This window comes from Brachyistius frenatus, unplaced genomic scaffold (genome assembly GCF_029030835.1).
Source record: "Brachyistius frenatus isolate BFR_SWC_R1_liver_20210118 unplaced genomic scaffold, ASM2903083v1 Contig_161, whole genome shotgun sequence".
Taxonomy (NCBI): domain Eukaryota; kingdom Metazoa; phylum Chordata; class Actinopteri; family Embiotocidae; genus Brachyistius; species Brachyistius frenatus.
In genome coordinates this window covers 461,481-475,281 of record NW_027210760.1, presented here as the reverse complement: position 1 = coordinate 475,281, position 13,801 = coordinate 461,481, and positions in this window count along the sequence as shown.

Sequence of the window (13,801 nt, the reverse complement as noted above, 5' to 3'; positions counted from 1 at the left end):
AAAAGGAGCACATCGCCATTGACGAGTCCGAAGGTTTTTTCAAACAAAAATCTTGGAAATCAGATGGAGGACATAGTGGAACGCAACAGAAGAACCTTGGGGCGGAACGCATCCAAATGCGGTTCCTATGGGAAGGCGCATGCACTTGGGAAGGAGATGCCTCACAATGTGAAAAAGGTGAGCATAAAAAAGGCAGAGATCTCTCACACTAAAGCATTTGCTAATGGGTAAAATCATGGAATGAGAATTTGCAATATGTCAACAAATTCTGAGACAGCTCTGTTATGGTCACTCTTAGGCAGGCTCTCTCTTCAAACAAACTGCAATTATAGAAATGGACACCAGGAGCTGCACCAGCATTAATAATGATTCTTGGAGAACAAAGCCATTGTTACACTTACTAGATTTGGGGTTAGGTTTGACCTGTGACAGATTTTCAAATTTATGGGAATAATATTGACAATTTAAAAAAAAAAATCTTCATTCAAACTGATAAGGTCTACACTTTACAATTTTGTGATCCCTTTGATCATACCCAGAGGCCTTACAGGCCATTGCTTGATGACAGACAGATCAAGTAGGCTACTGAATCTGCAGGCCTCTATGAATAGAATTTTTTCTTTTATGATTTAGGTTTCTTTTTTTGTAAATTAACAAAGGGGATTCTTGTTGTAATTGTCATTGAACCAAACAATTATTAGCAAGTTTGTGGTGTTGTGTATTTTAATCAGTAAGTCATATTTTGTGGTATTGGTAAAAAATTTTGAGAGATACATTTTATGATAGTTAATTTTTACAGTGAAATCATTCATAGAAGCATGCCTAGATCCATTAAATGTATTGACATGGTTTAAACACTGAGGCTAGTTTTGGGGCTTGCTAGTGCACAATGCATTATTCCTTCATATTTTTGTTTCTGTATATTTTTTAGAGATCTGTATTTGCTGTGCAGTTATATAATAAGAAAAGCAGCCAGGTCAGTATATTAACTGTCCAACGTTATTCTAGACTGTTAGGTGGCAGTTTGTTTGCAGCTTTTTTCATTAGCAGAATACAAACTAAATGTTCATTTTCTTTGTTGTTGTTGTTTTTTTCCCTTCTGCATCAGCCAAGCTTATGCTCCTTTAATTATCGTGCCTGTCAGACAACAACTAAGAGAATATCCTCATATGTTTCCTTTGACCCAGTCTGGAGAATTTATTTGGCTAAGGAGCCTTGCTGCCTTCTCCTCCGCCATATAAAAAGAGACTTGTCTGTCTTATTATCAGTTGATGTGTGCAACAACAACAACATCAGAGACGCATGGTTACCAATACACTCTTAGACATCCTTGCATCTGACACAGTAGCATAATTGGTCAGGATGGCCCACATTCCCCATTTGTTGGGCCACAAGACTGTTTGCTGGCTATTATACCCCCAACGTTGTTCACCCATCTGAGCCCCAACCCTCCACAATGTCTCATATCATCACCATTTACATAGTCAAGAGCTGTTAGCTTTGTGCTATGGCAAAACAGAGCCAGAGCCTTTCCCTCTCCTAAACCCTTGTGTTTGCCATCTTCCCTCTGAATTCACTTATTAGCTTTTCATTGCTCAATCTCCCCAAAGGCGTGTTCTACTTAATGGGGTACATGGGGCATAAAGGAAGGGGCAGCAATTTGCATGAAGTCTATTTCCTGTTCCATAGGATTAATCTTGAATCGGGTGAATTACGGCAACAGTATGATGTATAAACAAAACTAGGCTTAACTTAAAAATAATCAATAAATAACAACCTTATCAATAAACTAATTTAAAATCTATGTAAAAATGTTATTTAATTCCAGCATTGTGATTAACATTCTTGTAGGGACAAGTCCCCATAAAGCAGAATTAACCTGTGAAATGTGTATTATTTGGGCAGTTCATTCTTCATATGCTGATATGTGAACATGAGATTTAGCTTGCTAAACTGTTGGCCTGATAGGCTTCTAGACGCTGTTGCCATTGCCTAGCAACAGTGTTTTTACAACCGGTCCACTTGAACACCAAGCATACAGTGCACATGACTTCCCATGTTGTATGAGCTCACAAGTTCAATTCAATTCAGTTAAATTGTGTTTATATAGTGCAAAATCTAAACACAGGTTATTACATGGCACTTAACACATTGATGTCCTTACAACAGAACTTTACATCATTATACAGAGGAACCCAACTACTCCCACGTAAGATGGGCGGAAAAAACAGGGAAGGAAAAATTCCCTTTAACAGGAAGAAACCTCAGACAGAACCAGGCTCAGAGGTGGGCGGCCATCTGCCTCGACCAGTTGGGGTGAGAGAAAAGGACAGCATAGAGATCCAAGACATGAACTGTTGGTGGGGCCGGCAATCACAGAGCAGAGATGTGCAGCTCCATGGTCGGGGTTGTGTGCAAAAGATTGCGCAGAAACTATGCGAGTGAGGGAACTGTATGGAGAGGCAACAAACAATAAACAAAAAGTATGGGAGAGAGAAAGCATGAAGTTAAGGAGATGTGATGATGAGATATGAGTGTATAGAGAGGAAAGAAGCTCAGTGCATAACGAGGTACCCCAGCAGCCTTGGCCTATAACAGCATAACTAAGGGATGCTGAGCCAGCCCTAACTATAAGCCTTATCAAAAAGGAAAGTTTTGAGTTTAACCTTAAAGCTAGAGAGGGTTTCTGCCCCTCGAACACAAACTGGGAGTTGGTTCCACAGGAGAGGAGCCTGAAAACTGAAGGCTCTGCCTCCCATTCTACTTTTGGAAATTCTGGGAACCACAAGCAGGTCAGCGTTCTGAGAGCGAAGTGCTCTGTCAGGATGATATGGTTCTATAAAGATATCTAAGATACGATGGAGCCTGGTCATGAAGACCTTCGTAAGTGAGCAAGAGAATTGTAACATTTATTCTTGATTTAACAGGAAACCATTGAAGAGAAGCTAAAATCTGTGAAATATGATCTGTCTTGCTAAATCCCATCAGTATAATATAACTCTTGCTGCAGCAAGTTCCATTTCAACACAGTATTTGTGTATTTTCCTACTGCTATGATTAGGTAATCACACCCTGTAGGTAGGTACCCTGCCCTGATACTTTGCACCAGTGTCTAACTGTTTCTTCCCCCCTTGTGTATACTGTAGTTTTTGTGTTCTCTCCCCTCTGTGAAAGTTTGTTTTTGTAATCAGTGCTAAGTAATTCACCCTTTTGTTTTCTAGTAATACTCCTCCTGGGTTTTGAGTCTCTGGTCTGCTCTCTCATTTTGCTCTGGATTTGTTTGCCGACCTTGGTTGTAGTCATTGTACAGCAGTAAGTCTAGTCAGTTCTACTCAACAGTGCTACAGTACAAATTGGCCATAAGAGGGAGTCATTTGACTCGGACTCTGGCCAAGCCTCTCTTCAGATGCAAGGAAGAAGACTTACCCACCCCTGTGAGCAACTTGCCTCCATTAGCCACATTATGAGGGAGGATACAGTGGAGATCAGATCTGTCAATTTATGGAGCAATTCCAACAACTTGCCACCCCTCGACCTCCTCCTGCTGCTACTGTATCTCCTCCTGTGGCTTGAGCCTGGGACACACTGCCGGTGTGGTGCGCGAGTTACTTCTCAGCTGTGGCAGTGCATGTGTGTGTTCACACCGGCTGCATGTCAGCAGCGGTGCTGTTCATTGAATCAATAAGTTTCTCTTTGATAATGGCCATCGCTATTGAATCTTTTAGGTCAGACAACCAATTTGTTGTGAGCAAAAGGCAGTCATGTGATTTGTCCAGCTCCTCACTGACTTTCTTCGCAAGATATTTGCTCACACCCCCTTCTTACTGGGACTTTGTCAGGGTAGGGTACGGTTGGGTTTGAGATTGCGCCATAGAGTTCCTTACCTTGTCATCGTTTCACGTTTTCATTCACGGACTGTCTGAATCCCTAAAAGATCAGCTAGCTCCACTGGAATTCCCTTCGGTTCTCGGCTCTATAATATCATTTCCATCAAGATAGACAATTTGATAAAAGGGCTTCAGATCCACAGTACACCCTCCCTGCTCTGGAGGGCAGTCTTCCTGCAACTGCTCTCCTTCCAGGCAACAGTATGCGTGCTCACCATTCTCTCCAGCGCCTTCCTTGCCCTCTGCAGCTCCACAGGAGCTAATGCAACATGGGAGGACAAGGTTCTCACCAGAAGAACGACAGTGCTGTTTTCAGGAGGGTCGATGCTTCTACTGCTCACAGCTTGGACAATTCATGACTTCATGCTCAGGCTCATTAGCAAAAGAACCTCCACAGTGCTAGTCAAAGTACTCGTCTTAAGCTTCTCACTCCCGATCAGCAGGTTAGTCACTGTGTTTTAATTAACTCTGGGGTAGATGAGAGTTTTATTGACTGGGGCTAAGCCAGAAGATTGAAACTAAGGATTGTCCCCCTCACTAAAGCCCTTGAAGCAAGTGCTCTTGGTGGATGGTTGTTGCAATCAATCAATATTTGTTATTGCATTGTTATGAGGTTAGTGTTTTACCAGGACCCAAATGCAGGCTCACAGACTCGGGTTTGAGTTCCAAAATACAGTCTTTATTTCCATAAGCAAAAACAAACCAAAAGGTGGCACCTACAGTGTCCACTTGCTTCCAAGTTGGGAGGGCAACTCAACCGACTGATCCAGGGAGACACAGTTGGCAGGGCAGCCGACAGACCAGCGGACAGGACCGCTGGAAGAAACAGAGTCTATATCCTCCGAGTTGGGAGGGCAACTCCACCAACTGGTGACTCCGACAGGTAGCTCTGCAGGTGGAATTAGAGCCGGGGGAACGGGAACAGGACGGACGGACGGAGGGAGGACGGACGGGTGACTAACTAATGAACCGACAACCAGAGGAGTGCAGGGGCAGGGTACATATAGTCCGGGGAGGTGATCAGGGAGATGCAGCACACCTGCAGGTGGTGATCAGGGGTGAGTGGCTGCAGCTGCTGGGACTGGTGAGGGGCGTGGCCACGGGAGGTGAGGAGAGGAGGACACAGAACAAGCAGACAGGGGACTGAGGGGACACAGGAGGAGAGGTGATCGGGGGCAAAACGGAGGAAAACCGGACTCCTGACATGCATAGCTGTACAATGAAATTCAGTGCTCACACAGTTGTATAATAATGCATATAAAAAGACAACATACACACTCACACATTCAGATCATTGTAAAAAACATAAAAATGGGAATTGTAATAAAAGTTCTAAATACTCGGTTAAATACTACTGTATATATTGCAGTTATCCCATGGTTATTGCACATTCTAAGCAGAGTTTGAGGAATTTAAAGCTGGTCACTCTCTCCACCATGTCTCCTCCAATGTATAGAGGGTCAAGTTCCTGTTTTCGTTGCCTGAAGTTGATGATGAGCTGTTTTGTTTTGGAGATGTTAAGTGGCAGGTTGTTGAGGGAGCATCATTCTCTTAGCTTGCTGATGTCAAATTGATCCTACCAAATTAATGGATCAAAAAAAAAAATCTGACAATTAAAAGCGGACTATTAAATATCAGATCTCTCTCATCTAAATCTCTGTTAGTAAATGACTTGATAACTGATCATCAGATTGATTTACTCTGTCTCACAGAGACCTGGCTGCAACAGGAAGAATATGTCAGTATTAATGAAGCAACTCCTCCCAGTCATATTAATTATCATATTCCTAGAGATTCAGGCCGAGGAGGAGGAGTGGCAGCAATCTTCTACTCAAGTTTATCAATTAATCCAAAGCCGAAACTTAGTTATAAATCATTTGAGAGTTTGACTCTTAGTCTCTCTCACCCAAACTGGAAAGCAGAGAAACCGATTCAATCTGTTGTTGTTTATCGCCCACCTGGTCCTTATTCAGAGTTTCTAAATTAATTCTCTGACTTTTTTTTATCAGATTTAGTGCTGAGTTCAGATAAAGTGATGACAGTGGGAGACTTTAACATTCATGTTGACGTGGACAACGACAGCCTCAGTTCTACTTTTAGCTCATTATTAAATTCTATGGGCTTTTCTCAGAATGTAAATAAACCCGTCACCGTGGTAACCACATCCTTGATCTGGTTCTGTCGTATGGCATGGAAACTGAAAATTTAATTGTATTTCCTCAAAACCCTGTTTTGTCGGACCACTTCTTATTAACATTTGAAGTTACAATAATGGACTACATTCATAGTGACGAAGAGTCACAGCTCTGTCTTCAGCTCTCAGCAGTAATGACTTCACTAACTTCTTTACTAATAAAATTCTCATTATTAGGGAGAGAATCGGGTCGACCCTTCCTGACACCATCACTGATGTGATGTTAAGCACAGCAGCCCTGGAAGCAACTGTAGGACCAGATGTAAACTTGGAAAATGTCTCTCCTGTTGAGCTCTCTGAGTTAACTAGAATTATTTCTTCATCTGGATCCTCTAGCTGTCTGTTAGATCTCATCCCAACTAAACTTTTTAAGGAAGTCTTCCCTTTAATTAATACTTCCATATTAGATCAGATCAACCTATCTATTGTAACCGGCTATGTACCGCAGGCTTTTAAAGTGGCTGTAATTAAACCTTTACTTAAAAAGCCGACTCTTAGTCCAGCTGTTTTAGGAAACTACAGACCAATTTCCAACCTGACGTTTATTTCTAAAATCCTTGAAAAAGTTGTTGCAAATCAACTTTTTGATCATTTACAAAGGAATGATCTGTTTGAAGATTTTCAGTCGGGCTTTAGAGTTCATCATAGCACAGAAACAGCACTGGTGAAAGTTACTAATGACCTTTTATTAGCCTCAGATAATGGACTCGTCTCTGTACTTGTTCTTCTGCCTCAGTGCTGCTTTTGATATGATTGATCTTATTACAGAGATTAGAAGACGTTACGAGGATTAAAGGAACTACATTAGACTGGTTCAAATCCTACTTATCAGATATATTTCAGTTTGTCCATGTCAACAATGAGTCTTCCAGACAAACAAGAGTTAGTTATGGAGTTCCACAAGGCTCAGTGTTAGGCCCAATACTTTTTACTTTGTACATGCTTCCATTAGGAGATGTCATCAGGAAGCACTGTGTCAACTTCCATTGTTATGCAGATGACACTCAGCTATATGTTTCTATAAAACCAGATGAAACTAATCAGTTAGTAAAACTTGAAGCCTGTTTAAAAGACATAAAGGCCTGGATGACCAAAAACTTTCTGCTTCTAAATTCAGACAAAAGGGAAGTTATTGTACTTGGTCCTAAACACCTCAGAAACTCTTTCTGTAATCACTTAGTTACTCTAGATGACGTTGTCTTGGCCTCCAGCAAAACTGTGAGGAACCTTGGAGTCATCTTTGATGAGGATTTGTCCTTTAGACACCATATAAAGCAAATCTCCAGAACTGCCTTCTTTCATCTACGTAATATTAATAAAATCAGGAAAATCCTTCCTCGGCGTGACGCAGAAAAACTCATTCATGCATTTGTTACTTCTAGGCTAGATTATTGTAATTCCTTGTTGTTAGGATGTCCAAATAATACATTATTAAATTATTATTATGGAGTTTCCCCCCCCCCTCCTAGCTTATGTGGGAATTGTTGAATTGTTGGGTTTCTCTGTATAATATTGTAAAGTTCTGCTGTAAGGGCTTTAATGTGTTAAGTGCCATGAAATAACCTGTGTTGTGATTTGGCGCTATATAAATAAAATTGAATTCAATTGAATTGAATCCCTGTAAGCAGACTCATCGCCGTTGTGAATCAGTCCCACCACGGCAGTATCGTCTGCAAATTTTACGATAGTGTTCGTACTGTGGGTTTGCATACAATCAGACGTGTAGAGTGAGTACAGAAGAGGACTCAGCCTGCAGCCTTGTTGAGCCCCCGTGCTGAGCGTCAGGGGTGGGGAGTGATGGGCCCCCAGCTCTATGGTCGGTTTGTGAGGAAGTCACCATTCTGCTGGGGGTGATCGTGTTGAATGCGTAACTAAAGTCCACAAACAGCATCCTCCCATATGTTCCAGGGTTCTCCAGATGGGCCAGTGCTTTATGGAGAGCCGTGTTAATGGCATTGTCTGTTGATATGTTGGCTCTGTATGCAAACTGGTGTGGGTCCAAGGCAGGTGGAAATGAGGATTTGATGTGTGTTAGGACCAGCCTTTCAAAGCATTTCATCACGGTGGAGGTGAGAGCCACCGGTCTGTAGTCAGTGAGTCTGCTGATAGATGCTTTTTTAGGGACAGACACAATGATTGCAGATTTGAAGCATTTGGGGACAGTATAATATGACATGAGAGGTTGAAGATGCTGCTAAATACCACCGCCAGCTGATCTGCACAGTCTCTGAGTGCCCTCCTAACTTCATTGGTTGGTAGCAGTCCAGTCCCAGTCTCTGCCTCGCTCACCTGCGAAGAAGTGGTTCAGTTCCTCTGCTAGTGAGTCGCTGCTGCTGGTGCTGGTTGTATCTCTGTGTTAGGTTCAGAACCGTAACATAGCGCTGATAGGATAAGAATCAAACCCACAGTCTGACAAAAACAAGGCTTGGACCCAAATCTGAGTTTTACTTGCAGCAAGGGAAGTCCGTGCAGGGTCTTAGAGTTGTAAACTCTTCACCTGGCATCAGCCAACTCCGAATCAGACTTCCCTCTTTGCACCTTTTATTGTACATATGGGGTTACATAACAGCATGTGATTACAGTCATATATAAGCATGTTCACATGTTGTGTGTAGGCATTAAATGTTCTTTGCACACTATATGGGTATGTTTGCTTTTAATTTATGTGCATGCTAAACTAGATAAGCCAGTTCCTCCTCCTCCGAGGGGATGTGTGTTGCAGGAGAGGAATTCGTGATTTGTGCATGCAGTAGTGACCTTTCAACTACAGTTTAATGCATAGACTAGATGAAACTTTACACACATAGCAGTAACTTAATTTACACACTGACAATGAGTTATTATTTTTCCTAACACTCTGCTGCGTCTGAAGTTGGTGATATGCCTTGCTATACACGAGGGTCCCTGTCACTGAAGTGTCCTTCAATTTTCTGCCTGTAGTCTGCTTTTGTGATGGCTTTCTTCAGTTTGGACAGGGCATCACATCCATGGTCGCCAGACCTGAAGGCTGTTTTGCGGACCTGCAGGACCTTAACGTCCCTAGTCATCCACGGTTTGTTGTTTGGGAAGCATCTGATATGCTTATCAACAATGACATTATCAATACAGTTCTGTACATAAAACAATACTGTGCATGTGTAGCTATGTCTTGTTGTGCAAATAAGTCCCAGCAAGTTCGCTCAAAACAGTCTAAATTGAGTAGATGCTCCTTTAGGCCATGTTGTTATGGTTCTCAGAACAATTATTACTCATGAGAGGTCTGTAAGCAGGGGTGAGAAAAAGTGATAAGTGGTTAGACTGACCCAGGTGGGGGAGGGTGGAGTATGTACAGTATGTACCCTTCCTTAATGTTGCTCAATGATCCAGAGTATTTTGTCACATGTTGGTGGAATTTAGGGGGGACTGTTCTCAGATTGGCTGGATTGAAAGTCCAGCTACGATAAAAAATCCCATCTGGATGAGTAGTGTCCAGTTTACTAATGGCTGTTAGTAAAGATGTCCAATGCTACCTGATAACAACTGTGAACTCCCACAGCAGGTAAAAGGGTCGGCATCTCAGTGTTATGTACTCTAGTTGTTGCAAGCAATGTCCGTCTTTCACGGTTGTGTTTGTACACCACTTGTTATTGGAGTAGATGCATAGCCCCCCGCCTCTGCTCTTACCCGAGTTCTTGGTCCTGTCGGCTCCGTGCACTGCGCGGCTATACTAGCATAATAGCCTCGTCAGTGATCCCCGTATCGAGCCAGGTCTCAGATATTACCAATATCTAACAGTCCTGCACTGATTTTTGTGCCGCAATGATCAGCTCCAGTTCTTCCATTTTGTTGTAGCGTGATCTGGCATTGGAAAGGTAAATGCTAGTGCTGGCTTGTGGGGGGGCTCTCTTTAGCCTGGCTCGCATTCCAACCCAGCAGCCTGTTCTTTTCAGCCTGTTCTTTTCTGTTTCTTTTCCCTTTGCCGCCTCTTGCGTCTTCCCTCTGGTATAGTAATCCACTGAGACCCCGCTGGCCAGACTATGTCTTTTGGAATATGTTCGTATTGATAGTTCCGGATAAACCCCATTTTACTGCATTATGTTCCAATCCTTAGAAGGTCTTCCCGTTTATATGTCGAGTCGCTGATCGACAGACAAGCAGACACAACAAACAAAACAAACATAACGAAATACCACTGGAAGAGCAAAGCCGCTGCGAATGTGTGCCATCTTGTCTTGACTTTGATCTTCTCTGATTAGTATAACCTAGCAGGCTAAGTCTATTAAGTTTGTTATGGCCAAGAATCACACAGACACATTAAGTTCTCATTTCTTCACCCTCTCCATAGCTATTGAAACACAATCCCCACACAAACTGCCCTACTGGGGAGATTTGAAGTTGAAGAGAACATTGTTCTGATAGCTCTTTCCTTTCAGATCCTCTTCTGGCGCCACCACCTTTTCTGGTTTTCAGCACCGCCTCTTCACCTGAGCCCATAGAGAAAGACCAGCCTTTTGCTCTTTACCCTCCTCTGTCTTCTCTGGACTCAGATTTTCCTGACCTGTCCAAAGTCCCTGCCTGCTACCTATATTTTAAGGAGATTTTTTAACAAAACAAAGGCCACTTCCTTGCCACCTCTTCAACCTTATGTTTGGTTCTTTGAACTGCTTTCTGGAACCTTCCCACCTAAGGGGAACCTGTACTCCCTGTCAGCTCCTGGAAGAGAAGCCATGAAAAAATACATAGATGTTTCACTGGCTGCCGACATCATTCGCCCATCCTCTTCATCACCCAGGTTCTGGGTTCTATTTCATCAGCACTCTCTTTCACTGCATTGACTACCAAGGCCTTAACAAGCTCACAGTTAAAAACAGGTTCTTGAACTGTTGCGGGAAGATAAGATCTTCACCAAACTGGACTTGAGAAATCCATATAATTTTATGAGGATCCGTGAGGGGAATGAGTGGAAGATGCCTTTTAATACCACGTTGTACCTAATTATGCTGTTTCGTCTCACCAGTGCTCCAGCAGTTTTCCAGTCACTGATCAATGATTTTTTTTCGGAGACACGCTTAATCCATTCACTTTTGTCGACCTGGGTAGCATCCTTATCCTCTGACAGGGAGACACATGTCCACCGGGTTTTCTAGCACCTTCTCAACAATCAGCTCTATGTGAAGGTTAATGAGTACAAGTTTCACATACCATCAGTCTCCTTTCCAGGGTTCAGTTCTATTGCTTTCTCCTGTGCATGCCCTAACATCAGTATATTTTTAGTTCCCGTGGTATTCCCAGGAAAACTCACTCCATCACAGAGAAACTAAGACATGGAGAACAGAGGACTGTTGACCATTAAGGTCCCCTTGGAGGAATAGAGTCGCTAACTGGAGGAGCCTGAGCAGCCTTTTGTAGTCTGGACTGACATTTACAGTACATGCTTAACTACGGACAAGCCAGATGGGTGCTTTAATCATTTAAATTTCACCCTGTTGTATGGCCTTGGCCGTAAAAATATTCAACCTGATAACTTGTCCTGCCTTTTTGACCCCAGCTTGGCTATCCAGATGCCCGAAACCCCCAGCCTTACCACACCCTGCCTCCTTCTTGCCTGGAAGGGGCTGGACCCTTGAGGAACGGGTCAGGCAGGCTAGTGTTAATGTCTTGGTTTCACATGGATGTCCTCACAACCGGTTGTTTGTCCCTGTCTTTCTCTGTTCTTATTTTCTTGGCCCACACAAACCTTCTTGCTTTTCATCTTGGGGTATGCCAAACTCTTCTCTTGGTTAAGCACTTTTGGTGACCATCTATGGAGAGAAGTGTGTATGTGGTAAATTTTCCCATCTGTGCCAGAAGTAAAACCTCTCATCGTCCACTCACTGGCTCTCTGAATCCTCTCCTGGTACCTGGAGATTGTAACCACAGTCTTACAGTGGTTGACAGATGTTACAATATGGTACATTTTCATTTACCTGGACAAGTTGCCCTACACCAAAGAAATGGCGGAGGTGATGTTGTACCATGTCTTCCATCTGCATAGTGTCCCAAGAGATGTGGTGTTAGACCAGGGTCCTCAGTTAATCTCTCAGTTCTGGAAATCCTTCTTCTCCCCTCTGTCAAACTCTTTCCATCTTCCACCCTCAGTCCATACTGAACATCTGAATCAAGAGTTGGAGGCAGCTGGCATGACTGTCCAGAACCCGTCCTGGAGTAAGCTAATCATTTGGGTTGAATATGCTCCTGATAGCTTGCCATGCTCATTCTTGGGTCTCTTCCTCTTCCTCTTCCAGTGCACATATGAATAGCAGCCTTTCTTGTTTCTTGCCTTGGAGACAATAAGTCAATGTTGTGTCTGTATGCCCAAGCCTTTAATTAGAAGTGCCACCACACTTGCATGCAGGGATGTCAAGTATAGCTGGGGAATGTGGCCTGCAGTGAGCAGTTGGCCAACTGCCAGCAGACAGACCGCTGCTAACCATATCCCTTACCAAACAGAGGGTTTGGCCCACCACCTGGGACCTTTCCCTGAATTCCCCTGAATTGTACCTGTTTCATTTGACCATTTCCCATCTCCAAGATGGTGAACCTGCTTGCTGGACGGCTTCAACTTCCCAGATGTATGAGGATCCACCCCACATTCCATGTGTTATGGATCATCGATGATGGACCAGTTACACAGTCCATCACTTTTGGCTGTCTGTCACCAGGGCCTAGACCTCATCCAGGACTTCCACCAATGCCTCTCTGATCACGTTGGGCTATCAGTAGTTTTCTGTAGAAGAGGGGGTATTGGCACAATCTGTTCCTGTCACTGATGTTCCCCTTGTTTCCACATTTTTTATTTTTACCACTCCATGTTTTATTTTTGTGGGCTGATATGTCACTCCTTTTCAGAGCCTTGACTTCCTGTGTTTGTTCCTTCACTGCCCTGATTAATTCCACCTGTGTCATACTGGACTCTCTTGCTCTTGTGTATATAGTCTGCAGGTTCCCTGCCCTCTGCACCAGTTAACTGTTGTACTTAGTGCGAGGTGTTCCACACAGTTTTTTTTTTTTCCTGATTTTTGATTCTCAGATTTTTGCCTCAGCCTGTTCCTCTGGATTGGTTTACCTGACTTTCTTGTTCCAGTTATACATAAGATCCATAAGATCTTAGTAAAGACTTGAGCTTTTGAATTGAGCTGTTTGCCAGTCATGCTTTTGGGTCCTGTGAATTCCACTCAGCAGTTCTACTCACCATATGGGACTTATTATTGAAAAAGAGAATGAATTAAAACTGCAAGCAGTGATGTACGGGCCCTCGCACTCCGGCGCGCCACCTCCCCGAAGCCGCCTCCCCGAAGCCGCCTCCACGAAGCCGTCTCCCCGAAGCCGTCTCCCCGACGTGCAGCGCGAGGGACTGCGTATAGTTGCTTAAAGTTGCTATTTTTGTCTCGTTTCCTGTCTCCAGCAGGGGGCGCTGGCGAGCCGTTTGGCCACACCGACTCGCAAAACACATCAGATGTATTGTCTCACCACGCCGGACGTATGGCACACGTTTCGTGAGGTTTCAACCATCCATTGACCTTAAACATCAACTTCCTGTGTCACGGCGAGCGAGGCGTTTGGCCACGCCCACTCGCAAAGCACATCAGATATATCATCTCACCACCCCGGATGTATGTGACACGTTTTGTGAGGTTTCAAGCATCCTTTGACCTTAAACATCAACTTCCTGTGCCGCATCGTCAGGTGACACCCATTGACA